At 46.0% G+C, this 20,154-nt stretch overlaps 1 protein-coding gene across 4 annotated transcripts in view; it reads right to left on the bottom strand.

Moving 5' to 3' along the window:
- NR2C2 (nuclear receptor subfamily 2 group C member 2) overlaps positions 1 to 19,558 on the bottom strand; it is a 380,432-nt gene extending 360,874 nt beyond the window's left edge. The window contains exons 1-2 of one of the 4 annotated variants that reach the window (XM_029601391.1): positions 19,286 to 19,558; positions 13,086 to 13,226 (exon numbers count right to left, since the gene is read on the bottom strand). The gene's annotated coding sequence lies outside the window, so the exon portion shown is untranslated. The remainder of the gene's footprint in view (positions 1 to 13,085; positions 13,227 to 19,285) is intronic. The other 3 variants (XM_029601389.1, XM_029601392.1, XM_029601390.1) reach the window with 3 other exon arrangements.
- Positions 19,559 to 20,154: the final 596 nt, after the last annotated feature.

Below are 20,154 nucleotides of genomic sequence, written 5' to 3'. Positions count from 1 at the left end.
TAGAGTTCAAAGCTCTACTAGCTAGGAGAAATGAGTCTGTTCAGTGCTGCCAGCTGACGTCTCCCACAGATCATGGCTAATTTAGCCTGATCAACAGAAAAAACACACAGTTTTTCCCACAGACAACTCTTTGAAAATTACCTTTGAAATGTATTGTTAATCCAAAAAAAGGTATCACGATACACTTTTTTTGTTTGTTAACCTTTATCCCCATACATTCTGTTATGGGTGTGGCTCCTTGGACCGAGATGAGGTTGATGCTACCTGCAGGGAGGAGCCCTGCAGGTCCTCATCATCGGCAAGCAAAACTGACTGGTGCAGAGACCCAACAGGACCTTCACCAATACCAGCCTTCCTTCCCCGCAGATTGAGCCCTTGGGTTCCAAGGCCGGCTGGACTTAGGTTCAGGTCTCCGATGACGAGGAATCCTATGGTGAACAGCAAGCAAAATCAAAACATTCCAGGGGTCAAGGCAGGCAGCGATCAAGCGAAGTCCAAGAGACATACTAGAGGTCAAGGCCAAGGAAGCAGTCCAGGAGGAAGACAAAACAAAAGCCGGTAGACCGGAACACGGAGTCAGGAACACAGAGACAGGAACAAGCAACCAGCTACGCCTAGGTTTTCGATCTTTTGCTGAGGTATCTACTGCAGGTCTGGCCAGGCATTAAATAGGAGGGCCTGGATGACATCAGAGGGCGCCGCAGGAAGTTTCCCACCCTGGGCCCTTTAAATTGGCAAGAGACACGTGCACGCCTAGGAACGTTTACACAGCTGAGCCCCGTTCCCGGCTGGGTATAGCCCCCTGTGCGTGGTGGCCTGCCTCGTCCGTTGCCAGGGAGACGTTGCAGTGTCGGTGGTCTCTCCGCTACTCAGGATCCCAGATAAGCACGGACAGCCGTGGGGTAAACCTGCGGCCGGTTAATCGCAACAGTACCCCCCCCCCCCCTTCCCAGGGTTTCCTGGGATGGGCTGCATGGAATGCTTTAAAGAGATTCTTATCCATGATATCTGAGGCAGGCTCCCATGTATTTTCCTCTGGACCATAGCCCTCCCAGGAGATGAGATACTCCCACCTCTTGTTCCATCTTCAGACATCCAGGACCTCCCTCACTTGGTACACTTGATCCTCTTATGTAGATACCTTTGGGGGTTCAGGAATCCTCCAAGTGGGCCAAGACAACACTAGAGGCTTGAGGAGAGAACATGAAATACGTTGTGAATCTTCATAGAAACTGGCAGCCATAGTTGATAGGTGACGGGCCCTATTTGACGGGTAATGGGAAAAGGCCTGATGTAGCGTGGTGCCAGTCTCATAGAGGGTACTCTAAGCCGGATATAGAGATCACTTAATCAAACCCTGTCCCCAAATCTTGAACTGTGGGGCAGGTCGTCAGTAAGTGTCCAATGTCTCTTTTGCTTTCAAGACAGCCTTCTGGATCAACGCCTCTGTTCGAACCCACAATTCCTGAAGTTCCTGTGGTATTAATTGGGTCGCTGGGGATGCGACAGACAGTGGAATTGGTAATGGAGGGGCCGGCTGCCACCCCTATACTATCAAAAATGGAGATGATCCGTGGTGGCGTTGACATGGGAATTGTGAGAAACGTCCGCCCACGGGAGAAGAGCAGCCCAGTTGTCCTGGTGTTCATTGAGGAATGACATGAGGAAGGTCTTTAGAGTGCGGTTGGTCCGTTCCACTTGACTGTTGGCTTGAGGGTGGTCTGCTGTGGTAAAATCCAATGTAATATTGAACTTACGGCATAAGGTATTTGGCAGTAAATTGAGTGCCTCGCTCTGAGGTAATGTGCCAAGGTAATCCATGCAAACGGAAGACATGGGTGATAAACAACCTTGCCAATTCAGGTACAGATGGTAGGCCAGGAAGGGCAATGAAATGGGCCATTTTAGAGAAATGCTCGATTACAATCCAGATAATAATATGGCAGCTGTTACAGAGAAGGAGATCCACCACAGAGTCGGTGGACAAATGGGTTCAAGGTTCCTAGGGGGCTGGCAACGATTATAATAGCCCCCAAGGACATCCCACCAAAGGTTTTTACTGGGCACAGGTTGGACAGGCGACCACATAGGCCTTGACATTCTTTTGCATCCGGGGCCACCAGTAATACTGCTGGAGGAGTGCGAGAGTCCAGGCCTGACCAGGAAGGCCTACAACACGGGAATCGTGGGACCATTCCAAAACCTTCTGACAGTCATGGTGGTGGCCAGGAGGATTTGCACCAGGTCAATGATGTGCCTGGCAGGGTCAGGTGTGTCTTTTACCTCGAAGGACCAGGATAGGGCATCTGCCTGTGTATTCTTGGTTGCTGGCCTGTAATCTCACCTCAAAATGGAAATGGGAGAAAAACGAGGACCACTGGGCTTGGCTGGCATTCAAACACTGAGCATGGCAGAGATGTTCTAAGTTTTTATTGTCTGTGTAAACTGTGATGTGATGTTGTGCTTCTTCAAACCATTGTCACCATTCTTTGAGTAGTCCAAGAAAACAAACCGGCAACCGATCCAAGACGGTTGATGGCAAACAAACACAAGGAGTTGAATCGGTATAAAAATGGACTTTATTGAATCTTGCCAGACTCTGGCCGAGTTTCGCTCATCCGAGCTGCCTCAGGGGCTTGAGAGCCACTTGAATTGGCTCAGCAGCGAGTAGCACTGAATCGCTATTGCGCTTACAGTGGTGGTGTTAAAAGTGGCTGGTTAAAAAGGAGATTCCATTGGTAAAAACAGATTCAACAGTTTGTATAGTTAGTTTTTGCTGATGCTTCTCTAAAGTATGATATGAGAGATCCATGCTAATCTGAGCCAATTCAAGTGGCTCTCAAGCCCCTGAGGCAGCTCGGATGAGCAAAACTCGGCCAGAGTCGGGCAAGATTCAATAAAGTCCATTTTTATACCGATTCAACTCCTTGTGTTTGTTGCCATCAACCATTCTTTGAGTGCCATCTTTATAGCCAATAATTCCTTGTCCCTGATGCTGTACTTCTGTTCGGCAGGTGAAAATTTCCGAGAGAAGCAGGAACAAGGACAAAGACCCCTCTGTCTGAGTGTTAACTCAATACAGCTCCTACTCCCATGGAAGAAGCATCCACCTCACGAATAAAAGAATGAGTGGGATCCGGATGGCGGATACAGGGTACTCAAAGAAAGGTTTGTTTCAGTTTGAGGAAGGTGTTAACTGACTCTGGGAGCCAGTCCTAAATATTTGCCCCTTTCTTGGTGAGTGCCATGAGAGGAAATAAAGTGTCAATAGAAATTTGCAAATCCCAAAAACCTTTGCAGGGGACGAAGGCCGGAAGGCTGAGGCCAGTTTTGAATACGGTCTACCTTTTCAGGGTCCACACGAAAGCCGCGACTGGAGATTATGTATCCCAAGAAGGGTAGACTCTCCTTTTCAAATATGCACTTCTCGGGTTTGGCAAACAATTTATTACAGCATAGGTGTTGAAGAACTTGCCTGACATCCTGGCGATGAGAAGAAAGATTCTTAGAAAAAATGAGACTGTCATCAAGGTAGACTATAACGCAGACATACAAGAGATCTCTGAAAATCTCATTCATTATGTTTTGATATATCGCAGGGGCGTTGCATAGACCAAAAGGCATTACCAGGTATTCGTAATGGCCATCCTGTGTCTTGAACACCGTTTTCCATTCATCACCAGGCTTAAAGCGGATAAGGTTGTATGCCCCTCAGAGGTCAAGTTTTGGAAATATCCAGGCTCTTTGAAGAGGATCAAGAAGTTCGGAAATAAAGGGTAAGGGGTAATGATCCTTCTTGGTTATTGCATTTAGACTCCTGTAATCTATGCACAGTCGTGATGTACCATCCTTCTTTGACATGAAGAAGAATCCTGCCCTGGCCGGGGACATAGATGGTTGAATGAACCCCCCTCTCGAAGTTTTCCTGGATGTACTGAGATATAGCTTTAGTTTCTGGTAGAGACAGGGGGTATACCCTTCCCCGAGGTGGGGAGCGCCTGGAATAAGACTGATGGTGCAATTAAAGGGTTGATGCTCTGGTAAGGTCTACGCTTTCTTATTAGAAAATATGTCCTTAAAATCAGCGTACTGCGATGGCAATCCCATGGAGATTGTGGCTAGCAGAACAAGAGATAAAGGTCGAACTTGACTGAGACAAGAGGAATGGCAGTGAGGACCCGCTTTGCTAGTTGCAGGGTTTCCCAGTCGAAATTGGTAGAATGAAGCTTCATCCAGGGCAATCCAAGCATGATTGGGTGTACAGCTTTTTCAATGATGAACAATTTTATCTCCTCTAAATGTAGGGCACCAGTGTGGAGGCGTAGTGGGCAGTCGTTGAAGTGATCCAACCCGGAAGGGGCTCCCCGTAGAGGGAAGAGATGATTAATGGTGGACCCTAGGAACAATTGGTAGTTTCAGATGATCCACCAGGTCCTTCATTATAAAGTGTGTGTGGTCCCCCCGGCACCAGAGTCCACTAGCGCGAGAGTGGTGAACACATGATCTCCCGAAGTGATCTCCACAGAAAGAGTAAGTTGGGGAGCGGAACAGTAAAGCCTAGGGACATCTCCCCCATGGTTCCTAGGCTCAGCAGTTTCCCTGTTTTATGGGGCATTGTGCCAGAAGATGCCCCTTCCCTAAACAGTAAAAACAAAGACCCGGGTACGGCGAAGCTGCTTCTCCTCTATGATGTGGTTCTGCCCAAGCTGCATGGGTTCCTTCAGACAGACCGAAGCAGGCGTTGACGCCAAAATTGGTGTATGAGAATGCAAGAATGACGGGGCCAATAACACCTGCCTATGTGGTACTTGCAACTCCCAAGCCCACTGTTCAAGCCGCCGGTCAATTCTCCCGGTCAGATCAATGAGGGCATCTAGGGAGTCAGGCAGTTCATCTTTAATTCGGAAGGGCAATCCTAAAAAAATACTCTGGAGACTGTCTTCCCGCCAATTTAGTTCTGTGGCCATAGTACGAACTCGATGGCATAATCCATCAGGGGTCTGGAGCCCTGCCCCAGGTGCAGCAGATCTGATCCAACCATGGCCAGATGACCCGGCTCATCAAATACCTGCTTAAAGGCCTTGATGAATTGTTGTAGGTCTTGATGTAATGCAGCTTCACACTCCCAAAGAGGGGAGGCCCAGGATAAGTACTTCTGATCAAGAAGAAAGAGAATGAACGTAGTTTTAATAATGTCACTGGAAAGCTGTGCAGGCTGAAGAGAAAAGTGCATAAAAGCAAGTTTGCTTACCGTAAACAGTATTTTCCATAGATAGCAGGATGAATTAGCTATGCTATCTGGGACGTCCCTCCAGGGCGCCTAGGTGGAGCTTTGCTCTGTGTGCGGCTGCACGTCCTTTGTCATGTGGTTCCATTTTCTCCTCAGTCTATTCCAAAGCATCTGTGCGAAGCGTGAAGTGGAGATTGTCCGGGAAGGTGGGCAGGTCAGCATGGTTAATTCATCCTGCTATTTACAGAAAACACTGTTTAGGGTAAGCAAATGTGCTTTTTTTCCCCACAGATAAGCAGGCTGAATTAGCCATGCTGTCTGGGAGACCCCAGCTGAAGGTTGTGAGCGCAGTATGAAGGGTCCCTGTGAGAACGTAGCGCAGTTCCAGAGGCCAAGTATGATGTGTTGTACCCAGACTGGTCCAGTGTGGCGGACAGTCTCCTTATGTGGTCCCCGATTGGAGTATGGATCTGCCCATCACTGCATCCGCAGCAGCTTGCTAATTGAGACAGTAATGGGAAGTGAAAGTATGGACAGAGGAACACAAAGCAGCTTTACATACGTCCATTATAGGAACCTCCCATAGGTGAGCTACCAAAGCTGCCATCGCTCTCATCTGATCGGCCTTTGGTGACCTCGTTAGGGTCTCTGATCTTTTATTATAACAGAACTGAATGCACTGCGAAATCCAAGACAAGAGAGTCCACTTGGAGACCGGCAGACCTAGGGCATTCAAGTTGAAGGAAACAAATAGTTGTGAGGTTCTAGATTTGGAGTGCGTTCTACGCTTATAATAGGCCAAGGCTCACTTGCAGTACAGAATGTGGCGCTGCCTCTCACCCTCGTTTTTGTGCAGCTTCAGAAAGAAGGTCAGCAGGGTAATGGTTTGGTTGATGAGGAAAGCCAAAACTACCTTGGGTAAGAATGAGGGGTTTGTCCGTAAAGTCACCTCGTCGTGATGAAATTCAAGGTATGGCGAATAGTGAACCAGAGTCTGCAACTCACTGACTCTATTCCGCGATACACTTCTGTATTGTTCTAGAGATAAGCGAAATCAGGGGATAAGCATAGAGAAGCCCTCCCTTCCATGATAAGAGAAAACGCATCCTGCATGAGTTGCTTCTTGTTGGGGTAGACAGAGCAGAACGCCTGTACCTTCCTGTTGCGCTCCATATCGAAAAGATCCATGTGTGAAAGGCCCCAAGCTTGGAAGACATCCTCTGCCACACCCTGGCGAAGCTCCCATTCTTGTGGATGAAAGATCCTGCTTAGTTTGTCTGCTTTGGAGTTCTCCACCCCAGGCAGGTAGGTCGCCTGAATGATGATGGAGCGCTCCTCCGCCCATTCCAGAATGCGCAACACTTCCCTGCACAACATCCAGGAACTGGACCCTCCTTCCTTGTTTATGCAGAACATCGCAGCCTGATTGTCTGTGTGAACCATGATGGTTCTCCCTTGAAGGAATTCCTCGAACGTGCATATGGCATTCCCAATCGCTCGGAGCTCTAGGAGGTTTATCTGTTGGACTCTCTCCCAGCCAGACCAGAATCCTTGGGCCGCACTTGATCTAAATAGGCTCCCCACCCCTTGCTAGAGGTATCTGTGGTGAGGATCAGCTGATGAGTCAAGGGGCAACGCGATACCCTGACTGAAAGAGCTGTGGGGTGCAACCACCAGTCTAAGTCCTCTCATGCTCCTGATCAGACTTACTCGCCAGGACAGCAGATGTGAGAGCTGTGTCCATTGCGCCTTCAGCCCCCATTGCAGGCGCCTTATGGCTGAAGACTGGACTTCTCGTAATTGATAACCCAGCTGAGCCCCTTCAGGCATTGTACTGTAACTTGTAAGCTGCTCTGAAGAGTTGCCGGTTGCGGTGCCACTATCAACTAGTCGTCGAGGTAAAGGAACAACTGGATTCCCTGCTTCCTGTGGTGGGCCACTGCTATTGCTAGACACTTGATGACTCTCGGGGCAGATGAGACCAAAAGGGAGCACCTTGTACTAGAAGTGGTACTTGTTGACCTGAAAACACAGGTATCGCCAGGAGGAATGCTGCATAAGGATGTGAGAGTACGCATCCTTGAGGTCCAGTGAACACATCCAATAGTTGTGTTGTTAAAAGGGAAGGATGGACTTGAGAGATGTCATCTTGAATTTCTCCCTTTTCAGGAATTTGTTGAGAACTCGTAAGTCCAGGATTGGGCGGAGTCCTCCCGATCTTTTGGGAATGAGGAAGTATTGGGAGTAGAATCCCCGGTTCAGCTGACTGCTGGGAACCCACTGGATAGAACGTTGTTGGAGAAATTTGGTGACTTCCTCTTGCAGCCTGCGATGGTTCTCTGAGGTGGACAGATGCGAACTTATTCGGTAGGGGAGATTTGGTGTTTCCTGAAGTTCAGGGGATACCCCTCTCTGATAATATCGAGTACCCAACAGTTGGAGGAAATCATTTCCAAAGAGTGGTAGAAGAGGGAGATTCTCCCTCCTACTTATAGCAGTAAGAGTGGCCCAGATACGTTTAGAAAAGCTGCTGGGTTTTTGTGTTGTTGTTATTCAGGAGCAGGCACTGCTGTCTTTGGTTCGCTGTTGTGATGGCTGTGGCTGGGTTTGCTGATATGGTGGCGGACAGTAAGATGAGTATGGCCTGTACGGCCATCTTTGGAAATAGGTCTTCCTGTGTGACGGGTAATACTTCTTAAGAACATAAGAAATTGCCATGCTGGGTCAGACCAAGGGTCCATCAAGCCCAGGATCCTGCTTCCAACAGAGGCCAAACCAGGCCACAAGAATCTGGCAAGTACCCAAACACTAAGAAGATCCCATGCTACTGATGCCCAAGGATTGCTCAGTGGGAGACGCCAGGGACAAGACCGCTATGATCTGCTCCTTTAATTGGACCACAGTTTCATGCGGCTTGTCTCCAAAGAGGTTGTCCGGGAGACTGGCCAATTTCTCATGGACATTCTCTGGAATGGCACTGGCCAGAAGCCACGCTATCCAACGAGCGGCTAATGCTCCTGCTGTGGTATGAGCAGAGGTTTCAAAGGTCACATATATTGTACGCAACAGATGTCTTAGTTCCTCCTCCAAGTCGTGAAATTGTTGTTGTGGGGCCCCCATCCAGGGAAGAGGTGGTAAAGTGGGGCTTGAGTGACTGTAGGCACTTGTATAGATACTGAGTGATATAGAATTGGTGCTGCTAGATCTTCGCATTCAGCATACCCATCTAGAATGCTCTTCTGCCGAAGTCGTCCAGGTATTTACAGTCGCACCCTGGAGGAGTATTTAAATGAAAGCATGATTTCTTAGCCCACTTCATGGCCAACGCGACAACTATGGAGACATGTAGGAGATGGACCACGCTGTAGAAGGGAGATTTGACACATCCGGAATTTGAGAACGGTTTTCCATGAGGTCGCTTGCCTGGAAAAGAGGGATTCCCAAACCTTCATCATGACTGCGTCTAGCACCGCATGGGAAGGAAGTTAGTTCGGCCAGCGCTTCAAAAATCTTTAGGATCCCTAAAACCTCAGCACGCGGATCTGGCAACTTTCGCGTTTCAATGTTGAGTCCAGTGCCCACCTTCTCCACAAATTTCGAATAGGAGAGGTCTTTCGGAGAGGAGGCTGGCTCGGGTTGCTCCTCTGGCAGGTCAGATGGGTGACCCATTGAGGAACCCAGCGACGTAGGAGGCAATAGCTGCGAGGACACGACAGGTTGCGGAGAGTGCCCAGAAGCCGGGCTGCTGGACTGAGGCTCTGGACTAATGTCCACTTGCAGAGGTGAAGGTGGTCTGCCCTAGGGGTAAGCTTTGCATGGAATACGGCAGAACTTGCTGCTTCAAGATCTTGGAAATTTGAGACATCACCTGTGAGGCCAAGATACCGCGTCTCAGACAAGATGAAATGTCCTCTGTGAAGAGATTCTTTGGTGGCAGTACCGCGACAGGATGTCTGAGTCAGGACCTCTGGGCCGGACTTTTGCCCATTCCGTTGAGGAAGATCTCGTGTGCTGCTTTCAGGGGGCTCCTGCAACTGCTCCACCGACCTCTTGTGTCTGGAAACTGAAGACAAAATCGGAGTAGACTCGGGCTGAGGAGCTCGTGGATGTGTATTCAGATGCCAGCTCAACTAAGTCAGGGGTGAAGGCCCCTTGTCATTCCATAAACGGAGGACTTCCCAGTCGAAGGGTTGAAGGTGGGTGGATCCTGGCGACTTTTGGACGCTTTTTGCATCGAGGTGCCCAATGCGGCCTGGGCCTGCATCGGCATCCGTATTGACGGGCTGTCCTGCATCAACCCCAATAACTTTTGGCGATGGTGCATCAATGCGTCGAGCGGCGACTCTTCCTTGCGCTTTGACTTCGACGCATGCATCGACAGCACTTCACGCGCACAGCGCTTCGAAGACAGACTATGCCAATTGCCTCAGTAGTTGGGTTGGGGCATCCCCTGATGCTCCAAGCGCCTGGATGGGCTCGGGGTGCTGAGGGATGGAGGAGGGCTGGCCCACCTAACCCTGTTTTCCAGTGGTCCTACAGAGGAGGCCCTCTTAGATTTTTTAGAGCAATCCAGATGCGGCCCCAGGGACACGTTGACACTGGGTCCGGGGAGACATGCGGCCACAGTCCCTGCATGCCGTCTGGTCATGGTCCAGGCCAAGGCATAAACAACAGTAATTATGCCCGGTGATGGACCTAATCTTACTGCACTGGCAGAATTTGAAGCCAGGCGGTTTCAGAGGTATTTTCCTTCTTTTAATAACCGAACGGTGGTCTCTGAGGAGAGAAAGCTCCGTGAGCAGCCTGCAGCACGGAAAGAACAGACTGAGGAGAAAATGGAGCCGTGTGGGAAAGGTCACGCAGCTGCACACAGAGCAAAGCTCTGTCATCTTTGAGAAGCTCCGCCTAGCTGCCCCAGAGGGACGTCCCAGACAGCATGGCTAATTCACTCTGCTTATCTGTGGGAAAAAGCACTGATTTAAAAATCCACGGCATTGTTTAGGATCCCCCGTGTACCTGGATGGTACAGGGAGATGTACCGCTGGGGAAACCGCAATGACTACAGGTGCCGCCAAAACCTTGGTGCTTGTCAAGGTGGTGGTGGCAGCATCAAGCCGGGCACGTAGCTGTTCCATTGAACTTGCCAATGCTTCCAGGAATTGTTGCTGCTGGTGGATCTTCTGAGCCAAACCTGGAATGGCTTGGAGGGGTGAGAGCTCCACCAGATCCATGGCCTCAGCAGACTGTTACAGGTGTGAACCCTTGGACCGAGATAAGGTTGACGCTACCTGCAGAGAGGAGCCCTGCAGGTTCTCGTCATCAGCAGGAAGAACTGACTGGTACAGAGACCCAATAGAACCTTCACCAATACTAGCCCTCGCTCCCCGCAGGTGAGCCCTTGGATGCCGGGGCCAGCTGGACTTAGGTGCAGGTCTCCAATGAAGAGAAATCCTATGCGGAACGACAAGCAGAGTCAAAGCATTCCAGGGGGCAAGGCAGGCAGCGATGAAGTGAAATTCAGGAGACATACCAAGGATCAAGGCAGGTGGCGATCAAGCAAAGTCCAAGAGACGAACCAGGGGTCAAGGCCAAGGAAGCAGTCCAGGAGGAAGCCAAGACAAAAGCTGACACACTGGAACAAGGAGTCAGGAACAAGCAACAAGCTACTCCTAGGAGTTTGACCTATTGCTGAGGCCTCTACTGCAGGTCTGGCCAGGCCTTAAATAGGAGAGCCTGGGTGACATCATCAGAGGGCACCACGGGAAGTTTCCCACCATGGGCCCTTTAAATTAGTGAGGGTTGTGCACGTGCCTAGGAACGTTCGCATAGCTGAGCAGTGTTCCCGGTGTGGTGCAGCCCTCTGTGCATGGCGGCCTGCTACATCTGACACCGGGAAGGTGTCGCAGCATCAGCGGTCTCCCCATTGCTCAGGATCCCAGCTAAGCTCTGCTGGCTGTGGGGTAGACCTGCAGCTGGTCGAGTGCAACACATCCAACTAGACTAAAGCAAACAGTATCCAAATAATACATTTGAAAAATAAAGTGTCAATCATAACTAAGAACATAAAAAACAAGGAAAAAAAGAAATAATTACATCAATAGGTCTACATGCTGTCCGCAAAACACAATAGGAATCCATAAAGAAAAAGAAAACAAAAAAACTTATACAACATGATAATCTATTAAAAAAAAAAAGAAAGGCAGCCTGATAGAAGTAAATACTTATACCTCCCATTAATAGTCCCAACCTGTAGCTTGAGATAGTTATGACAAATGTACCTTCATAAAGGTCTTTAGCTGGCTTGATTCATAACAGATAAACTTTACACCATGATATTCAGTTATACATTTTGAAGGAAACCTTAAGAAGAAATCTGCACCAGTGGAAACTACCCGCTGATACATATCCAAGAAGACTTTATGTCTTTTCTGAGTGATTTTGAGGGGGAAAAAAGAAAATAAAAAAACATTTTAAGACCAAAAAAGAAATATCTTTATTTCTGAAAAACAATTTTAGGATTCACTCTCTCTAACCATTTCTAAAGCTAAAATTGCCAGAAGTGTGGGACTAGAAATGATTTCTTCTTCAACGCTAAAAGCACAGCTGTCCACTGATGTTCTGTGTACCTTTATTTTCTTGTTTAAAAGGAGGAAAATAATAAGTATGAACAATAGTGAGATTGATTCCAGAAGAATCTTTAAAATTTGAAGTAAATATTTTTTTAAGCATATCTAGAAGGGAGGTCAAGGTGGATTTCTTGGAAGGTTAACAAAATGTTAAGTTTTTAATTTTAGAGTGGTTTCACAAGATTTTCTTTTTATTTAGCCCTCACAGCAATATTGTCCTTGACAAGACCATTCAGTTTACTGAGCTGAGGGAAAACTAGCCTCCAAACTATCCAGTCTTATATCTCACCTCTGAATTTTCTCCTATTGGTCTTTAAACTTGGAGACTATTTCTTGAGAAAATAAATATATTTTAGCCAGGGTAGCAGCTACAAAGATCTTAGTTCTGGATAAAACTCACCACAACTCTTCCAGGCTTGGAGAGAACATTGTTCACAGCCCTCACAAGGAAGGGAATGTTAGCCACTACAATAATACCTACATATGGAACTCAGGGTGCATGTATGCCAGGTTCTAATAGGAGTCACGATCTGTGGCTACCTGCTGAGGATTATCGCTATAGTAACTGTGTTGTAAAGGGAGGAACATGGAGCCTAATCTCTGGAAGCCTAGCCTAAGGTATATCAGCTTCAGATCCCTTCCCCACCATAAATGTCAAGGAGCAGGATTGTGATAGTTTATTGATAGCTACCCTTCTTCCAAACTTGAGCTTTTAGCCTATCCATAAACTATCACAATCCTGCTCCTTGACATTTACGGTGGGGAAGGGATCTGAAGCTGATATACCATAGACCAGGCTTCCAGAGATTAGGCTCTAATCTCCTCCCTCTACAACACAGTCACCATAGTGATAATCCTCAGCAGTTTGCCACAGATCGTGACTCCCATTTGAACCTGGTATACATGTACCCTGAGTCCCATATTTATTTATTTATTTATTTATTTATTTACCGACATTCGTGCAGCACATCATGCCGGTTTACAAAGAACTCAGGTGGGCGATACAATAAAACAATAAAACAATGTAGGTATTATTGTAGTGGCTAACATTCCCTTCCTTGTGAGGGCTGTGAACAATGTTCCCTCCATGCCTGGAAGAGTTGTGGGGAGTTTTATACAGAACTAAGGGATATATTTATATATATATATATATATATATATTCAAAAACCATGCACCATATAACAATAAAAATCTTATACAAAAACAACAGATGATTTCTATTACGTACTTTTACTTGCAGATAATTTCACTAAAATCTCAGAGAGCATGCATTTTCTTTTCAGCAGGTGCAGTTGGTGTAGGTACATTATATCAGTCTGTATCTCAAACACTGGTTTAACTGGATATCCAAGAAATTCAACATTTGCCACTGTACTCAAATACAAAAAAATGGTATATCACTATAAATGAAAGACAAACTACAAGCATTTTTTTATTTAAATTGCTTCTTGTAAAACTCAATTCCTCTTTAATTATTCTATTTTTGTAAGTATGCTTTGTTCACTGTGTCTTCAGTTACAAAAATTCCACTGTTTCAGAATTCAATGAATAAAAAAAAGATACCAAATAATGTACGTTTCTTGCATTTTTGTTTTTCTTATTAACAAATGTGCCTGATACTTCACTTTCGATGCATATCCAGCATAGCTCTCTGCTTCAACGGCAGGGGAAAAGAAAAACAACCAATAAGGGCTGTATAACATAGTCTGGGTAAAACAAATAAACATGGGTGTAGCTTGCTTATTGCGGCGGTTACTACCCCTACTACCCCTAACTAATCAAGCTAGACATTTCACTTGGATGCAGCTCCATCACTGCTCTCTACATTAATGGTGGGGGTGGAAGGGAAATAGAACCAAGAGCTAAGAGAAACAGATAAGTATGAGAGAAAAAATGTGTGAGGCTTGCTGGGCAGACTGGATGGGCCGTTTGGTCTTCTTCTGCCGTCATTTCTATGTTTCTATGTTTCTAAAGACATGCAGGGTCACTTAACCTAAAAAATTCTTTATGCTTTCTTGATGGGGATCTAAAATCATCTTCAGGTCCCTCTTCCCTTACCCAAAAGGTGGCTTTCACCACCAGGTACTGAATGAAGTTTAGTCAATCCGGCTTTTCACTAACTTTAATTATGCCCCACTTTATCTACTCTTCACTCCTCACCCATTCATATTTTCATTACATCTTGGAAAAGAGACAACTTATAATCAATATGATATCCTTTATCTGTGAACATTTTTGGAATAAATCAACAGTAGACAGATGGTGATTGTCAGTTTTTATTGATATTTTTTGCCATATGTAAACCCAGATTTAATTACAGGCATATACTTCAAATCCCTCATGGCCTTTGTTTGGACTACATCCTTAAGAATCAATTTCAACATACTAATCACTCTAAAAATTAACGCCCAAATTTTAAAAAGCTCGGCAAGCGTAAAATCCAGGAGATACGAGTATTTGAGAAATGGCCCAGCCACACAGGTATCTCCCGGTAGGTGCAGAAGTACTGGGCCATGCAAAAGGGGCGGGCCAGACAAGGACAGTGGCCATTGGCCCTGTCCTGGGGAAGTGCTGCGTGCGCATGTTATAAAATCGGGCGTAGATTTATGCACGCCGGGTTGCACACACAAATCTACACCCACGCGTAGGTATTAAAATCTGCCCCTAAAGGTGAAAGGTAAGTTTGACATTGGCATTAAAGCAGATATTTGCAGCTAGGAAAACATCTGTACTATTAATGAAAATGTGCACACACATAAATGCTATTTAGAAAACTGGTCACAATGAAAAGCAGATTCTTTACAGAATGTGATAAATGTATTACAATTTAAGAATTAACCAAAAATGTTGTACTGAAATCATACAGGTCCCTTTTTCAGATTTGAGCAGGAACAGGTCCTATATGGTCTCAAGACCTCTTGTAGTTATTAAGTTGATCCAATAAAAGTTAGCACAAGCTGCAAAGAATCCAGCCTAAGCATGAATAGAGAAAAATGGGCAATCTGAAAGCTCAGTGGCAGTGCTCAAGATTTGATCAACAATCCTGTCCTCTGCTTCTTAGGATGGGTGGAGGTGGAGATGCAACAGATTGTGTAGAAACAGCTCCATGGGGAAGGAGATCCAACCACTATGTAATAGCAGCACCTACTTTACTGTTACAGGATGGTCACTGAAATGGTTGAGCTATGTGAAAGGGATTAATAATAAAGAGAAACCGCTGGTGGTTGCTGATTAATAGTATTGAGACCCAGCAGGAACTGGTTACATAGTAATATAGTAAATGATGGCAGAAAAAGACCACCAGTCTACTCAATTGCAATTCTTCAACTTGATGGGGGCTTATGCTTTGTGTGCATTGATTTTTAATGTAACCGCTTAGAGGGGTTTTCCTGAATTAGCAAAAATGAAATTGAAATAAATAGATAGATAAATTAACTTAATACTCAACCCAACACCAGCTCCTCATTCCATATCTTTTAACTGAACTTTCAACCCCTCTCCTACCACTGCCCGCCATATCAGTCCCAAGAATACACAGAATCTGTTAGAAGTATTACCTTCTACCATTTCCATTGATAAGCTATTTCAGGCCTTGTCATCTCCTTCTATGAATAACACTAAATCCAAATATCCAGGCTCATTTCCACATCTTATTACCAAGTTTTTTAATAATCCATACAACTATCAAAATTTGTGAAGACAAAATATCCTGCCTCCTCAAGCTCATTAAAGTTTTGGTTTTAACTATGGTCCCTCCATACAAGTTATACCAGTTTTCTTGGAAGCCTGATGCCATCTTGCCAAGTTCCTGGAGGAGAAGTCCATAAACTACCATTAACTTAGGGAATAGCACTATCATTACCAGCATTAGTAACATGGGATTTATTTACTGTTTGGGTACTTGCCAGGTACTTGTAACCTGGATTAGCCACTGTTGGAAACAGGATGCTGGGCTTGATAGACCCTCAATCTGACTCAGTATGGTAATTTATGTTCTTATACTCTTGAGTTGTAATCACTGCTCCATGCCAGTTACTAGACTGCATTCTTAGAAACCAGTTGCAGGCATACCACTGCTGTTAGAATAATGGCTGCTACTCTGTGATACCACTAGGCCATGCTTCTCCTATACCTTTACTTTTTCCCAAATAAGGATCCTCTGTGTTTATCCCATAACTTTTTGTCTGTTACCATTTTAGCCTCCACCCCAACTACTCCCTGTTCCAGACTTTCCATAAAAAATATTTCTTGTTATTCTTGAGTCTGCCTCCTTGAAGCTTCATATTATCACCCCTAGTCTACAATTTCTGTTCCATTGAAAAAAAGTTTATTTCTTGAGTATCAATACATTTCTCTCATATCATCATCTTTCTGTGAAGGATTTCAAAGGGGCGTGGGATAAACACTGTGGATCTATAAAGTCTAGAGGATGTGTATGAAGAGTTGGTGGCTCACGGGAATGACGGCTGTTACCTGGATGTAATACCCTTATTCAATAAACATACACACAGTTAATGAGACTCCAACATTACTCTAAGCTTCAACGGCAAGAGGTAATGTGGAAAAAAAAAAAAAAGGATTTCCAGTCACAGAAAATGTGGGGAGTAGCTTGCTGGTTAAGGCGGTTACTACTCCTAACCAAATAAGCCTGATACTCACTTTCAATGCCTATCCAGCACAGCTCTCTGCTTCAACGGCAGGGGACGGCAGGGGAGAAAGTCTGATACTTCACTTTCAATGCAAGTTAGCTCTCTGCTTCAACGGCAAGGGAGGAAGACCGATACTTCACGCATATCCAGCATAGCTCTCTGCTTCAATGGCAGGGGGGAAATGAAGTAAAGTCTTGAGGATGTGAATGAAATGAAGAGAAGAGGCATGGGGGTGGCTTGCGGTTAATGTGACTCCAACATTGCTCTATGCTTCAACGGCAAGAGGAAATGTGGGGAAAAGGATCTGCATTCACAAATAAGCGTGGGAGTAGCTTGCTTGTTGCAGCGGTTACTACCCCAACCCAAATTAGCCTGATACTTCACTTTCAATGCATATCCAAGCAGCTCTCTGCTTCATTGACAGAGGGGGATTAAGAAAAGAGGATTTATATTCAAACAACCAACAAGGGCTAAAATGCACAGGCTGGAAAAACAAATAAGCTTGGGAGTAGCTTGCTTGTTGCAGCGGCTACTACCCTGAACCAATCATTCCTGAGACTTCACTTTGAATACATATACTGCACAGCTTACTACTTCAACGGCAGGAGGGAATGAAGAAAAGAGGATTTATATTCAGACAAAACCAACAAGGACTAACTTGCAAAGGCTGGGTAAACAAATAAGCGTGGGAGTAGCTTGCTTATTGCGATGGCTACTACTACTACTACTACTACCTCTAACCAATTAGGCTTGATACTTCACATTGATGCAGCTCCAGCACCGCTCTCTACATCAATGGTGGGGGTGGAAGGAAATTAGAACCTAAAAGTTACCAATAAGGGCCCTGACCTCAGTGGTCAGAGTAACAGATAAGTATGAGAAAAATAAGTATGAAGCTTGCTGGGCAGACTGGATGGGCCATTGGTCTTCTTCTGCCATCATTTCTATGTTTCTTTTCCTCTATGGTACACATATTTAGATCTGTAATTCTCATCGCATACGGCTTTTGGTGCAGGCCCCTCACCATTTTGATTGCCTTTCTCTGGAAACTATAAGAACATGCCATACTGGGTTAGACCAAGGGTCCATCAAGCCCAGCATCCTGTTTCCAACAGTGGCCAATCCAGGCCATAACAACCTGGCAAGTACCCAAAAACTAAGTCTATTTCGTGTTACCATTGCTAGTAATAGCAGTGGCTATTTTCTAAGTCAACTTAATTAATAGCAAGTAATGGACTTCTCCAAGAACTTATCCAATCCTTTTTTAAACACAGCTACACTAACTGCACTAACCACATCCTCTGGCAACAAATTCCAGAGTTTAATTGTGCGTTGAGTGTAAGAGAACTTTCTCCGATTAGTCTTAAATGTGTCACATGCTAACTTCATGGAGTGCCCCCTAGTCTTTCTATTATTCGAAAGAGTAAATAACCGATTCACATCTACCCGTTCTAGACCTCTCATGATTTTAAACTCCTCTATCATATCCCCCCTCAGTCGTCTCTTCTCCAAGCTGAAAAGTCCTAACCTCTTTAGTCTTTCCTCATAGGGGAACTGTTCCATTCCCCTTATTTTGGTAGCCCTTCTCTGTACCTTCTCCATCGCAACTATATCCTTCCAGAGGTATGACCTCCATAACTGAACACAATATTGAGGCTGAAAGTCAAATGAAGAAGCTAGCAGACAAGAAAAAGTGAAAAACAGATAAAAGCAATCACACGACACGCCCCATTTCTCACTATTAGAGGGGTGAGACTGAGAGGCCATTTAATTTCTGAGATCTATACAGGCACCTGAGATGACCCAGTGAATTGCTTCACTCCACCTGTCAGTCTCTGACACGCCCACTATATTATGCTCCAGATTCAACACATCTTGCCAATCACACTTAAAACCCCATCCCCTCCTCCCGAGGTCCAACCACAGATTGTAAAAGTCTTCTCCGATTGGCCCATCTTACTATCTGTCAACCTCAAGAGTCCCGTCCCAGACGCTCGCGCACGACTCAGAAACAAAGTCGGGAAGAAGTGGGAGGGGAAAACAGAAAAAAAAAAAAAAACCTAAAACAAAATGGAGAACCTGGCAGGCCGCCAGATCTCAAGCGCAGCCATGACAGCGGCACCTTCCCTTCCGCAAGTAACGGCGCCAAACGGGCTAGCTCTGCAGATGCCCGGCAGGATACGGCCGCCGCTTCGTCGCTTATCGCGTGCCCCGCCACAGCGCGCACCACCCAGCCAACGGCCGCCACCGCCCCCTCCGTCCCTCCTGCCCCCATCTTCCCCCTCCCCCCGGCGATGGCAAAGGTAAAAGGGTCGGGTTCAAAATACTTCCCGAGAGCGGCAGAGACAATCTTCCTCCGCAGACTCCATCTTCTCGGCGTCCACCGGCTTTTCTTTTTTTTCCCCTTTGCATTCGTCCTACAAAACTTTGGCCGGGGATGGAAAGGAGAATCATGACAACCCTCCCTCCCCACCCACTTCTCCCTTCGACACACACGGCCGTTACTCCTCGTTTTAGCGGCGTGAAACAGAACGGATGCCGCAGCCTGCAGCCCCCCCACTGACAAAAAAAATCACAGTAACAAAAAATAAATTTCCGGTGTGCAACTGCAGGATAGAAAATATGAAAAGAAAAATTTTCTTTTAACGACCATGATAGTTTGGTGCGTGTTTTTTTTTTAATTAGTGTTAATTAAAGGCTTCCCGTTTCCCCTCCCCCCTTCTCCTTATCTTTCTCTCTCTCGCAGTTTATTCCGGAAATATTCAAACTAAGGTCTTACCTCGGCAAGAGTGCGATGTCGGTCTTTTTAACGGTTTACAGGTCTTAAAAGTGTATTTGTTATTGTTTTTCTGTGAAAGGTCATAGTTCGTGACCCCGTCCCGCCGCCGCGCGCTGGGAGGATTTTTCTTCTTCCTCTCCGCCACACTAGCTCCTTCCTCGTGCGCACGATGGTCGGCGCTCAGGCTAGCTGTGACGTCATGGCGTCTAGAGCAAGCCGGGGCGCGAGCCATTGGTGGAGCCGGCCAGCGGGAGCTGAACGGGTCCTGTCCCTCCCGCGTTTGGAATCGGCCATGGGAGATTTGCTCAGCTGCGGCGGAGAAAACGTGTCCTAAGACTACGGCATTAGCAAATTTTATCTCGACCCCCGCCCTCTCCCAAGTACTCCGGCAGCTCTGAGGAGAGCCGCGGTGCAGATTTCAGGTCTGTGCAGGGAGTCTATTGTAATTGGAAAGATACACGAGGATTCCATTTTTATTTCATCTATCAAACTTATTTCTAATCGGTAAACATGGTTGAAATCGATAAGAGACAGGCTTGAGAATTTGACTCTATTTTTATTTTATTTTTTCCCCTTCGCTTATGTGTAGGGTTAGACGTGTACAACGGCTCTTCTCCCATACTGTTTCTATGGGAGGAGGGGCGTAAGGCTCAATACATTAGACTCTTGATGTTTACTTAATGCAGAATAGTCTGCTTACCCCGAGAAATTAATTGTGACTTTAAATACCCAGGGCTAATTGCTGCTGATTATTTGACTATAGAATTCCTGTTCTCAACTTCTCTAGGACGGCTCTTACTCCAGTGGATTTTAGTAATAGATTGGGAGAAGTGAGCCAGATAAATTCAATGACCTCTCTAAGAGCTGGC

The sequence above is a fragment of the Rhinatrema bivittatum genome, chromosome 4 (assembly GCF_901001135.1).
Source record: "Rhinatrema bivittatum chromosome 4, aRhiBiv1.1, whole genome shotgun sequence".
Taxonomy (NCBI): domain Eukaryota; kingdom Metazoa; phylum Chordata; class Amphibia; order Gymnophiona; family Rhinatrematidae; genus Rhinatrema; species Rhinatrema bivittatum.
Note: the sequence above shows the minus strand (reverse complement) of the source record. Positions and strands in the feature narration are given on the sequence as shown.